The 13,597-nt window shown below is 44.1% G+C and overlaps 1 pseudogene; it reads left to right on the top strand.

Annotated features, from left to right (window-relative positions):
- The first annotated feature begins 1,610 nt into the window (after window positions 1-1,610).
- Window positions 1,611-6,142, top strand: LOC142455951 (tubulin delta chain pseudogene; annotated as a pseudogene).
- The last annotated feature ends 7,455 nt before the right edge of the window (window positions 6,143-13,597 follow it).

The following is a 13,597-nucleotide window of genomic DNA, read 5'->3' as shown; positions in this document are numbered from 1 at the left end:
ATGTAGGGTTCCTATGTAATGGCAGCTCTGTAACACAAGATCCATGTTAAACCAAAATTTTATTTACCCCAGTGTGTTAGGCAGGGATCTCTAGAGAAACAAAATCAGGACACTTGTGATTAGATAGATAGATAGATAGATAGATAGATAGATAGATAGATAGATAGATAGATCGATCTATGTAGTGAGAGGGAGTATAACAGCTAGTTAGCCCACACAGCAGTACAGAGGGCTCAGTTCAACTCACTTTCTTTGAACAGTTAATATACTGATAGCCCTACAATTCACAAGGGCTGCAGGTCCAAGGTCAAGGAAGCAAACAGCGGCATCTGCTCTCAGGCAAGACAGGTAGAGTTTGCCCACTGACAGCAGACAGTAGGGTGGGGCCGCCACAGGTAGTAGCGTGGGAACATGGTGAAGCAGGCCCCAATGGGGTCTCAAGCTCCAGGAATTTCTGAACAGCAACACCACCAGTAGAATGGCAAAGCTGGTCTCGAAGGAGCCTCAAGTTCTAGCAATGCACAGCCAGGCGACAGACACAATCCACAGGTTGGCTCAGCCCACAGGTAGTGCAGCACATGGTTGAGGCAAAGGATTAGCCCAAGCAACAGCATGCTGGTCCAATAACCAGGGAGAAAGAGAAACGGGAGGCCAGCCTTGGAAAGTATTTATCTCGGTCGCCCTCCAATCAAGCTGTGACCTGATTAAACTCCGTCCACATGTTCCTACAGAGGCCTAGTCTGCACAATAAACCTAACTATCACACTCAGTTTGTGCCCGTCATTCTATGATTTGTGTCTGACTGAAGAGCTATCCCACCAGCATGTGTATATATGTTATATACACAAAGGGACAAGGAGGCTAACATTTAGAGAGACACCCCCATGACTATCTCCCGCAGTCTCCTTTCCCACATATGTGAAAATAAAATTTAGAATCTTTCGAATCCACCTGTTTCTGTAACCTGGCAACAGTGACAGTGCAATATGGGGCCTCTCTGTTACCACCGTGCAACACAAGGAATTTAAGGATGTAGCTTAAAGGGTGTCTGAAGATAAAGGAAAAAAAGAATTTTGGAAAGTGTGAGGGAATGAAAATTCCCTGATCCTTTCAGAGAATTACATCCTGTTAACTTACAGACAACAGAATATTCTGGAGCCCAAGACAGGTAAAGAGCAATGAAGGGCTGACACAAGAGAACTTTGGGCTTAGACATACTTTGCTTTCCTTTTACATTTTCCTCACACCGCTGAGATCAGGTTTTCTCCATCACAGACTAACAGGCAGATAAATTCAAAATAATTACTCTACAGTGGCCTCAGAAGAAACCAGGGAGATTGACTTCAGTCCCTCTCTATTTATAATGGCAAGGATCACTCACATGCAACTTATTCTTCAGGCACTAGGGTACAAATCCACCTGCAGTGTCTCTGGGTTCTCCATCACCAGTAGTCACTGCTGGCCCTGCATCTGCCACTTTTGGGAAGGGACTTCAGTGGGTGGGACTCATATGCTATGATGGTAATACAAATTATAACCTGCCCTTCAAAAACCAACTCTCCATCACTACAGACACATCAAATACTCAGTTATTCCTGAAGCTGAGCTCCATGACTGCTGAGGACATGGTCATGTGTTACTGTGCAAGGTACATAGTGAGAGGAAGTCTGAGAGCCAGACACCAACCCACCCTGCAGGGAGGATGGCTGGGCAGCAAGGGGTGCACAGGACCACCCAGGATTTAGATACTGAAGCAGGTGCAGATGGCTTCAGAGCAGGTTTCATTTTGTGGTTTCTGATTCATATATATCTCACAGCTTCCCTAAGGTAGTTCTATTTTCTTAATTCTGTTTACTCCTGATATCTGGGAATTCAAAAGTTGTATTATAATAGGAAAAACTTTTCTGTCTTACAGCAGTCAAAGGAATGCAACCGGAAATGCTGGTGTGTTGTTGTTGTTGTTGTTTTTCTCCTGCAGGGGTGCAGCCAATTTACCCTCTCCAAGTCAAAGGAAGAAAGGAAAGTTTTGATTTCAAATGTATCCCAGTGAGGAAACCACAGCAGTCCAAAATAGAATGTCTTTGTGGTATTATGCTTGAAATCAGAATACAGAGAGAATATAAGAGGGTATGCAAAAACAAAACAAAAAATTATTTTCAAACTCTGTATTTAAATTTTTTAACAAAACAAGCTTACACTTAATACATTTGTCAAATCTGCAATTCCATTCTTGGAAACATTTTTCAAACTCAACTGTTTAGATGGCTAACAGCACCTCCCTCGTTTTTCTCTTCATGTCTACGTTCATCAAGTCACTGGCTTTTCATGTTCGTCTTCATTCATGGAAACAAAAAGAAGTCACACAGAGCAAGGTCAGGTGATTAAGGTCCATGGGGCAAGAGAGGCATGCTGGCTTTTTCCACAAACTGGTGCACTGAGATAGCTACCTGAGCAGGTGCATTGTCATGGTTGCAAAACCAGCCCCCGTCTGTCACAAATCAGGACTTTTTTTGTTGCACTGTTACACAATCTTTTCCCCCATAGAAAGCTTAATTAACAGTCTGACCTGGTGGAATGAACTCCAAATGCACCAGGAGTCTACATTTTTGTCCGTTGGGGAAGGTGACAGGCCTTCCAAACAAGGTTTGTTATCAATGGACATTTCATCTTTTTTGAAATGAGAAAACCACTTGTACACTTCACACACACACCCATAGCGCTGTCCTTGTAAGCTGTGTTCAACATCACAACAGTTTCTGTGGCATTTTTCCTCAGCGGGGGGGGGGAGGGGATTTCAGAGCTGCATGCTGTTCTCTTAAATTGGCCATCACAAAAAAATGAAGTTCAAGTGAAACTGCTTTTAGAGAAAAAATTCACTGTGACCAGTGAGAACCTTCCCAGGTGAGGCCAGTGCCTGTACTAATTCAGAAGGAGTTGCTCACAGGAGCCAGAGGGAGGGGGTTGGGAGACGAGGGGGTTAATGGGATGTGTACTGTTGGTTTTTTCTTGGGGATACCCCTCATACATACTTTTGGCTTTGGAATTTACACTTTGAGGAGTCGCATGTAGATACTTTATATTGCCTGGGGTTTCAGGTCATTCACGTGAAACAACTGTTGCCCAGGAGAAAACATACAGAGCAAGAGGGTCCTGTGAGCCCTGGGCCAGTCTTGGGAAGTCTTCATTGACTAACTACGTAGCAGGGTCTACATTTTAATCACTCATAGTCTGGTAACTAAGAGAAAACTCCCAGTATTATGGACCCTTTTACTTGGCCATCCACGTGCAACCTGCCTACTTCTGAGCAATGTAGCAAGTTACAAAAGTTTCATAGAGACCCTAAGGAAGCGCCCTTAGGCTAACTGTATTTTATAAAGGAGGATTTTTGTTACAACGGGAATAAAAGGAAAGGTGTCTGTGAGAGGTTTTGAGAAGGTGAGGGGTTACGTTATGCTCAGCAGGTACTGAGAAGAAGTTACAGAGGCTGGCATCAAGACCCCTTCACTCAATAAACCTTAAATTCCTGCCTTTTAATAATATGGAATATGGGCAAAGCTCTTTGTCTTCTGTAATTTCTTCCTGCTGGATGCTTGGTGAAGATATGTATACTTTTCTGCAAGAAAAAAAAGGAAAACAATGAAACAAAATATACATACATATTAAAATGAGGCATCCTAGGAGCAGCAGGACCCATGGATCAATTAAGTCTTTTTTAATCCAGAAATTCCAAATGTATTTGATCAGACAATGTGTCCAGGGGTACATATTTTGAGAAAGTTTATTTTACACTTCACATTTTAAAATTTCACATGGTGGAATTAGATCAATGTGTTTCATTTTAGGCTGATTCCTCCCCACCCCCCACCCCCCGCCCCTTCTCTTCTATCTCAATAGAAGGAAATGTTTTCCAACATGGACCAGGCAGGGATTCTTTTTTCAGGATTTGTCACTTTCTCCCAGCCAGCTTGTTCTTGCACCCAGTCTCAGTAACTGCTATCTGGTCAACTCTGACTCGCCGCGACCCTGTAAGACAAGACTCTTTACGGGCATAGAAGGCTTCCTCTGTCTCCCTCGCAGTGACTGGCGATTTCAAACCTTTCTTCCTTTCTTTTTAAAAATCATTTTATTAGGGGTTCATACAACTCTTATCATAATCCATCTATATATCAGTTGTGTCAAGCACATCTGTACGTTCATTACCCTCATCATTCTCAAAACATTTGCTAAGCCCCTGGCATCAGCTCATTTTCCCCTCCCTGCCCATCCCCCCTCCCCCATGAACCCTTGATAATTTATAAATTATTATTTTGTCATGTCTTACACTGTCTGATGTCTCCCTTCACCCACTTTTCTGTTGTCCGTTCCCCAGGGAGAAGGTTATGTATACATCCGATAACAAGGGATATTCGGTCACCCAATTAGAGTTTTGTTGAAAGGATGTCATGCTGGGTGCTCTACAGGCCAGGAAGGTGTTCATCAAGCTTTACTGTTTCCTGTTCGTTTATAGGAATTAACATGCAGGTACACCCCTGTCCATCGTGTTCCTGTTCTTAGATGCTGTCCAGATGATTCTGACCCCTAGTGGCCCCTTGGGACAGAGTTGCCCCCTAGGGTTTTCTTGGCTCAAATCTTTATGGAAGCTGATTGCCGCTGGGTGGGCTCCAGCCAGCCCCCTTTTGGTTGGTAGCCAAACGCTTCACTACAGAGCCCCTCTTCTGGTAGAGAATTAAATTGTCATAGCGATTAGATCAGGGCCCCTCAGACAATTGGCACCTCCAGCTCCCTCTGCCTGCCTCTGATGGCTACCGACGGCGGTGGTTCATCCTATATCAGATCCCCTGGTCCAGCAAGAGCCCTGATGGCTGGTCCCCTTCCCCTCCCCCACTTCACCTGTTCCCGAGATGACAGCTGGCCTGGGATATTCCCTAGTGCTGCGATGTCCACACCCCCAAAGCCCCCAGGGAATTCTTGTGCTGTCACCTTGGTGCTTGCTACTCAGTGTGTCCACCCGGGAGTCCGTGAGGGTGCAGACCAAGTTCAGCTCTCCACTTACACAAGTCTCCCAGGTGACCTGCCCGGTCACCTGCTGTGAGATTGTCCTACCCCAGCTGGCCGAGGCATCAGTTCTTGAGCCACACCTGGTGGCCAGGGACAGTCTGGAGGCGAGGTGAGCCGCTGCTGCCGCTGTGTGGAGAGGCGCCTGGCCAGCAAATGTTTGTGGTGGCTAAGCCAGGATCAGAGAGGGACTCCTCTTTGCGCTGGTTGGCTTTGAACTTGCTGCTCTGTAAACTGTGCCTCATCTGACTGTGTGGGTGTTCTGACCCTGCCAACGACTTCCTTGGTTGATTGGGTCCCTCAGAGGGCTGTCCCTCCTGTGAGTCCCCACCCCCACTCAGCCTGAGTGCAAGCACCCTGGGGGCTGAGGGGGGGGGGGGAGGGTCGGGTGCCCTTGCCCGCCTTGTCTGTGTGTCCCCGTCCATCAGTGACTGTGCCAAGGCGGTAATAAACATCTGTCAGCCGGAAAAAAAATTGGGAGACTTAATGGAGAATCTTGTTCCCCACCCTGAATTCAAGATGCTGGGTGTGCGGACCATTCCTCAGATGTCTGAGAACCCACTGGCATACAGCACATTTACTTGGGCAGGCCTCCTCAAGCATTTGAGACAGATGCTCATTTCTAATGCAAACGTGGAAGAAGGTATCAACTGGCAAGTACGGCCACCTGTATCAGGACTGCCTCCTCTTGGCAAAACACCTTTCACCAGGGAGCTTCATTTGAACACTTCTATTGCTAACTTGGTCATCCTTCGTGGCAAAGATGTGCAAAGTGCAGATCTGGGGGGATTGAAAGATCCAGCCCTCTATACTTCCTGGTTAGCACCTGTTGATGCTTTTAATGTATGGAAAACTCAACGAGCCTTCAACAAGTATGAGAAGTCTGCCACATTGGTCAGCAACAGCCAGTTCGTAGTCAAGCCACTTGATCTGATTGTCGGCAAAGCGTGGAATGTGTTTGCTTCAAAAGCCTACATCCATCAATACACAAAATTTGGAATTGAAGAAGAGGACTTCTTGGACACTTTCTCTTTGTTAGAGCAGGTCATTTCCAGTCACTGTAACCTCTGATCTTGAACAAGAGTGTTTTGGGACTAAAATAATTATTGTTAATATCATTTCTGTAAGGGTTTCAACGTCTTATTTGTTAAAGTAACAGTGGAATGCTGGTTTCGTTGTGCACACTAGACCCAAAGGAAAGGAGGGACATCTTTATATTACAAAATAATGTTTTCAATGAAAACATCTTCTACTTACTTTTCATTTTTAGGGGAAAAATTGGTTCTTTTACAAAGAATATTAGAAACCCTTGCTGAGCTGTTGAGACTCGTGTCTGGAGTAGCCAAGGAAAAAGAATATTCCACTTGCCCTCATATTCCTAAATCTTCCGTCTTTTCTGAAAAAGAAAATTCATTCAATATAAAGTAAACCTCTGCTGCAAAATGTTAAGCTAAGAAATTCCAGTTGCGTACGTAAATACAAATGTATTTATCTTTGAAGTGCACGCTTTGAGCCAGCAGAGGGAGCTGTTGTCAAAAGCTACAACGAACATTTAAAAGTAAAAAGTCATAAAAATAAGTTTTGTTTTTTTTAAAGTAAGATTTTTTTCCCACTTAAGCAACTATTTAAGAAATGAATGTCAGGATTTTTATAATAAATATACATCATGTATTTCTTAGGGCTGTCCTCTCTGGTGGAAACTGAATTGGGTATCAGGAGGGCTACGTAGATTCCTCTTTTCTTCTCCATCTCACTCGATGCCTTGTTGTGCCTTTTTAACAGCGAAAGAAGCAGGGTCCAAAGTACATAATTATACATATTAAACTAAGAAGTCCCAGAAGTGGTAGGAGCCATGGGGCTCAAGATTTCAAAATAGTTTTTAATGTTCTTTTCTTTTAAAGAAACCAAGGCAAATAAAATCCACTTTCCTCAAACCTTCTACAATGTACTGTATACCTTCAAGTTTAGCCTACTGTCCATCCTCTGGTACACCCAGACATCCTAAGACAAGCTCCTCTTTTTGTGTTTTTGTTTTTGTAATCATTTTTATTGAGGGCTCATACAACTCTTATCGGAATCCATCCATCCATTGTGTCAAGCACATTTGTACATTTGTTGCCATCATCATTCTCAAAACATTTCCTTTCTACTTGTGCCCTTGGTATCAGCTCATTTCCCCTCCCTCCCCCACCATCCCTCCTTCAGGAAACCTTGATAATTTAGAAATTACTTTTTTCATGTTTTACACTGTCCAATATCTCCCTTCAGCCACTTTTCTGTAGCCTGTCCCCCCAAAGCTACTTTCTTTAACCTTCTTACATCCTCATTGTTTGCAGGTATTGCAAACCCTGACAAATACAGTTCACCTTTCCTCAATCCTTCTCCAACTTACTGCATACTCTCAAGCTGCGCTTTGCCCTCTTTCATCTTCTGGCACAGACGTAAAATTCACGTTCTTCTTCCTTCTTCAGCTTACCGAATCTTTTCCCCTAGCTGGCATTGGAACTTCACTTCTTGGCATCTATGATTTTTGCAGTTAACATAACTTTTAAACCTGCCCAATTGCGTATTGGGCAGAATAGTGGAGAACAGAGTGTAAGGGTTGGGAACAATGGGATGAATCGGCAAGACAGCAAAGTTGATGATGCTTTAAGATCTTGAACTAGTCTGTAGTTGCTACTGGTTTAATGACTGGCAGAATTGGTAAGTTGTAGGGAGAGTGAGTGGGCCTTAATAGGCCTTCCTTCAGGGGTTTTGACATTATAGGTTTCAGGCTTTTAAGTGTCAAAAGTGATAGGGGACTGAGGCACATTAGGAAATGTCAAGGTGTCATTTAACCTGATGTAAACAGGTTAGTGACGCAAAGTAACAGCATTTAAATGATATACCTCACCCGTGGGTTAACCAGAGCAGGTAGTAAAGGAGGGAATTGACAGGGAGGTACCAGGACACTAGAGCTATTTTGGGAGGAAGTGAAGGCAGGTAGCATTGTAAGAGAAGTAATAGGTTGGGAGGCTGTGAGGCTTCTGTCAATTGTATAGATATTCCTGTTTTGAATTGAGTATGGGGATGGGCAATATGGAATGGGTAGAAGCTTGTGTGAGAACTGCACATTATACCAGTGATATGAAAGTGTTCGTGTAATGAGTGACTCTGATACTACACTTGTGACTGCTGGAATAGTGGCTGGTGCTAAAGAAGTGTGTCCTACGTGTGTAAGTAATGTAGACTATGCAGAGAGGAAAGAAATGGGCTTACCAGAGATGACAGTAGTTACCCTGGGCATGAGGTGGGTGGTCTCCGTGGGCCTCAGACCCTGGACCCAGTTCTTGATTGCTGAGCCTACGAGCCCTGATGGTGAGGCATTTTTGAGGAGGTTGCTCCAGAGACATTATGGAAGAGGTGATCCTTCCCACTTTCTGGCAGAAAAGGCAATCAGCATCCTAGAGTCCCCTTTTGATTGTATTCTAGGACAGGTTCTGGCGGAAATCAGGGTCCAAGTGGCTTACCCACTTGTGGTTGAGTGTTAACTGGTTCAGATATACCCATTGTGCTTTGAAGGGTAAAGGCCAGCAAATGTATAAGCTCTTTCCTCACCTTGGGAGATGTGAGATAAGATGTGGATGAGGTAATGTAGTGCCACCTAGTGTTGAAAGAGTAAACCTGGTGAATTTATGAAAAGTCTTTGAGAGGCTATGACAGTGGTTCTTAACCTGTGGGTCACGACCCCTTTGGGGATCAAACGACCCTTTCAAAGGGGCTGCCTGATTCATAACAGTAGAAAAATTACAGTGATGAAGTAGCAATGAAAATAATTTTATGCAAAAAAAAAATAATTTTATGCTTGGGGGGGTCACCACAACATGAGGAACTGTATTAAAGGGTTACGGCATTAAAAAGGTTGAGAACCACTGCTATATAAAAACTGTGCTGAATTTTCTCATGGGTTCTAGATATGAATTTCTATTGCTTCTCTGTAATGCCATATATTAGTTACATAATCTGTTGTCCATTTGAGAGGATTAAGAGCCAGGGGGTGGGGTGTAGCCTGTCAATCAGGTCACAGCTTAATGACCTTATTTGGAGGTGCTAAGGAGATAAATAGCTCACTGGAGGCAGGACATAGTATGACTCCCTGAAAGACATTCCACCTGAGAAGACATATGGAGCTAAACTAATGCCCTGAGCTTGAAGAGCCATGTAGAGACCCCTGCCAGTGCTGAGATGCTTACACACCACTGGATCCATAAGACTTTGCACCCACACTGGCCTGTGATATTTCTGCATTTGGCATCATTGCATGTGTTGTGTGAGTCTGAAGAGGAATTTATACACTGGAATCAGATATATGGCTAATATCAGACTTATGGATTTGATCTGGACTAGACTGGGACATTTTCTCAATATTCAATTACTCTTGCATGTAAAGCTCTTTCTTATTCACATATGAGTCTCCCTGGATTTGTTTTTCTAGTCTACCCAGACAAACCATGCTGCTACCCAGACACTCTTCCTGTCTTTTTTGTTTAATCATTTTACTGGGGGCTCATACAATTCTTTTTTTTTAAACAATTTATTGGGGCTCATACAATTCTTATCACAGTTCATACATATACATACATCAATTGTATAAAGCACATCTGTACAGTCTTTGCCCTAATCATTTTTTTCTCCTCTTTTTTTTTTACATTTTATTAGGGACTCATACAACTCTTATCACAATCCATACATATACATACATCAATTGTATAAAGCACATCCATACATTCCCTGCCCCAATCATTCTCAAAGCATTTGCTCTCCACTTAAGCCCCTTGCATCAGGTCCTCTTTTTTTTTCCCCTTCCCTCCCCTTTCCCCCCTCCCTCATGTGCCCTTGGTAATTTATACATCGTTATTGTGTCATATCTTGCCCTATCCGGAGTCTCCCTTCCCCCCTTCTCTGCTGTCCCTCTCCCAGGGAAGAGGTCACATGTGGATCCTTGTAATCAGTTCCCCCCTTCCAACCCACTCACCCTCCACTCTCCCAGCATCGTCCCTCACACCCTTGGTCCTGAAGGTATCATCCACCCTGGATTCCCTGTACCTCCAGCCCTCATATGTACCAGTGTACAGCCTCTGTCCTATCCAGCCCTGCAAGCTAGAATTCGGATCATGGTAGTTGGGGGGAGGAAGCATCCAGGATCTGGGGGAAAGCTGTGTTCTTCATCGGTACTACCTCGCACCCTAATTAACCCATCTCCTCTCCTAAACCCCTCTATGAGGGGATCTCCATTGGCCGACACTTGGGCCTTGGGTCTCCACTCTGCACTTCCCCCTTCATTTAATATGGTGTATATATATACATATACATATACACATATATACACACACTTATATCGTTGTTGTTTTTTTTGCATGATGCCTTATACCTGGTCCCTTGGCACCTCGTGATAGCACTGGCCGGTGTGCTTCTTCCATGTGGGCTTTTTTGCTTCTGAGCTAGATGGCCGCTTGTTCACCTTCAAGCCTTTAAGACCCCAGACACTATCTCTTTTGATAGCTGGGCACCATCAGCTTTCTTCACCACATTTGCTTATGCACCCATTTGTCTTCAGCGATCCTATCATGGAGGTGTGCAGTCAATGATATGATTTTTTGTTCTTTGATGCCTGGTAACTGATCCCTTCAGGACCACTCGATCACACAGGCTGGTGTGTTCTTCCATGTGGACTTTGTTGCTTCTGAGCTAGATGGCCGCTTGTTTATCTTCAAGCCTTTAAGACCCCAGTCACTATCTCTTTTGATAGCCGGGCACCATCAGCTTTCTTCACCACATTTACTTGTTCACCCACTTTGCTAGCTTCCAAAAAGAAAAAACCAATAGCCCACTTGAAAGGTGGGCAAAGTACTTGAACAGAAGTTTCACAGGCGCAGAAATCCGAATGGCCAACAAACATATGAGAAAATGTTCCCGATCTTTAGCCATAAGAGAAATGCAAATTAAAACAACAATGAGGTACCACCTGACACCCTCAAAGGTAGCCCAATTCAAAAAATCAGAAAGCAACAAGTGTTGGAGGGGCTGAGGGGAGACAGGAACTCTCATCCACTGCTGGTGGGACTGTAAGTACGTACAGCCACTATGGAAATCAATCTAGTGATACCTAAAACAGATGGAAATAGAGTTACCATATGACCCAGCAATCCCCCTACTGGGCATATACCCAGAAGAGGCAAGAAACAAACCAAGACCAGACATCTGTGCTCCAGTGTTCATTGCGGCACAGTTCAGAATTGCAAGGAGTTGGAAGCAACCCAAATTTCCATCAACTGACGATTGGATTAAAAAAGTGTGGTATATACATACAATGGAGTACTAGGCATCACTAAAAAGCAGTGATGAACGTATGAGGCACATAGCGGCATGGGAAGAACTAGAGGAAATCATGCTAAGTGAGGTAAGTCAGGCACAAAAGGACAAGTACAACATGAGCCCGCTGAGGTAAGAATTAAAACATTTTTAAAAAAGCAAAAGTGGCATAGGGAAAAAAACTACTGTATACAAACATTTTTTTTTCCCGCCATATATACAAACATTTTAGGGGTGAAGACTGTGTAGTATGGAAGAGACCAGACCAAAACCAGGGATGTACATGGTAGACAATGGTGGAGGAAGCGGGGAAAGGAAAACAAAAGGATGAATACAAGGAAGAAAAGGGTAGTGGGGTCATGGGCATTAATCCACCCAAGGGGAGGGTATTGTTTATATCTCATACAATTCTTATCACAGTCCATACATACATCCATTGTCAAGAACATATGTACATTGGTTGCCATCATCATTCTCAAAACATTTGCCTTCTACTTGAGCCTTAATATCTGCTGCTCATTTTCCCCCTCCCTCCCCACTTCTCCCCTACCTCGTGCACCCTTCATCATTCATATATTACTATTTTGTCATATATTACACTGTCTGACATCTCCCCCTGCCCTCTTCTCTGCTGTCCCTCCCCCAGGGAGGAGGCTATATGTAGATTCCTGTAATCAGTTCCCCCTTTCTACCCCACAGTCTCTCCACCCTCCAGGCATCACTACTCTCATCACTGTTTCTGGAGGAGTCATCTGTCCTGGATTCCCTGTGTTTCCAGTTGCTCTCTGTACCAATGTACACCTTCTGTTCTAGCCAGTTTTGCAAGGTAGAACTGGGATCATGATAGTGGGGAGGAGGAAGTATTTAAGAACTAGAGGAAATTTATATGTTTCATCATTGCTACCCTGCACCCTGCCTGGTTCATCTCCTCCCCCCAACCCCTCAGCAAGGGGTGTCCAGTTGGCTACCATTGGGCTTTGGGTCTCCACTCTGCACTCACCCACATTTTCAATGAATGATGTTTTGTTCCTTGATGCTTGATACCTCATCCCTTCGACAGCTCATGGTCACACAGGCTGGTGTGTTCTTCCATGTGGGCTTTGTTGCTTCTGAGCTATATGGCCGCTTGTTTATCTTCGAGCCTTTAAGACACCAGACACTATCTCTTTTGATAGCCTGGCACCATCAGCTTTCTTCACCACATTTGCTTATGCACACATTTGGCTTCATTGATCATATCAGGGAGCTGGGCACCCACTGATATGGTTTTTAGCTCTTTGATATCTGATAACTGGTCCCTTCTGCACCTTGGGGTCAGACAGGCTGGTTTGCTTCTTCCATGTAGGCTTTGATGGTTCTCAGCTAGGTGGCCGCTTGTTTATCTTCAAGCTTTAGGAGCCAGAGTAGTTATATGAATAATATGAATATCTTTCCAGGTAAGATTATAAGACTGAGTGATATTTTAAACTTTCTGGCATAAATGTCTACGTCAGAGGCAAAAGTTTCCAGACATCTTCCTAGAAAAAAATAAACCATAAATTTGAGAAAAGAATATGCATTTTTACCAGCCCTTCTGCTCCCATGACTTCTCGGAGAGGAAGGAAGGAGGCAGGGTTTGAGGATGGACTCTGGATTCAAAGAAGCTGCTTCTGTGCAGGGAAGAGTTGAACAAAAACTGGTGAGAGGAAGGAATGATGCCAGCAGCAGGGGAGAGATGTCAGATTGCTCAGAAGATGGTGCTGATGGGAGGGCACTCTGACACAGAAGGAGTGAAGGGAGAAACTTGTGGTGTGGGGAGGGAGAAATGACTGCAGAAGTTGTATAGATAACAGGGTAGGGGGTATGGGATTACAGAATGTCAGAAGGTGGTGGAGGAGATGGAGGTGGAGGAGATGGGATTACAGAATGTCAGAAGGTGGTGGAGGAGAAGGTGGTGGAGGTGGGAGTGGGAGGGGTTTAGAACAAAGGAAGAAGACGTTCTTGAGGAGGGGGTGAAACAGCACTAAAGGAAGAGGCTGACTGAGGCTTAACGTGATCTGAAAAACTAGAAGGGCAATTTTACCCTGGGCTTGCAGGAATTGAGGAGGAAGGCAATCCTGATAGAGATGGGGATGAGAGCAGAGACTATAGAATGCTTGCAAGTATGGTTGTTGAAAAAAAAATTTGATTTGCAGTAATCATTAGAATTTTT

This window comes from Tenrec ecaudatus, chromosome 9 (assembly GCF_050624435.1).
Source record: "Tenrec ecaudatus isolate mTenEca1 chromosome 9, mTenEca1.hap1, whole genome shotgun sequence".
NCBI classification, from domain to species: Eukaryota; Metazoa; Chordata; class Mammalia; order Afrosoricida; family Tenrecidae; genus Tenrec; species Tenrec ecaudatus.
This window is presented reverse-complemented; position numbering and strand designations above follow the sequence as displayed.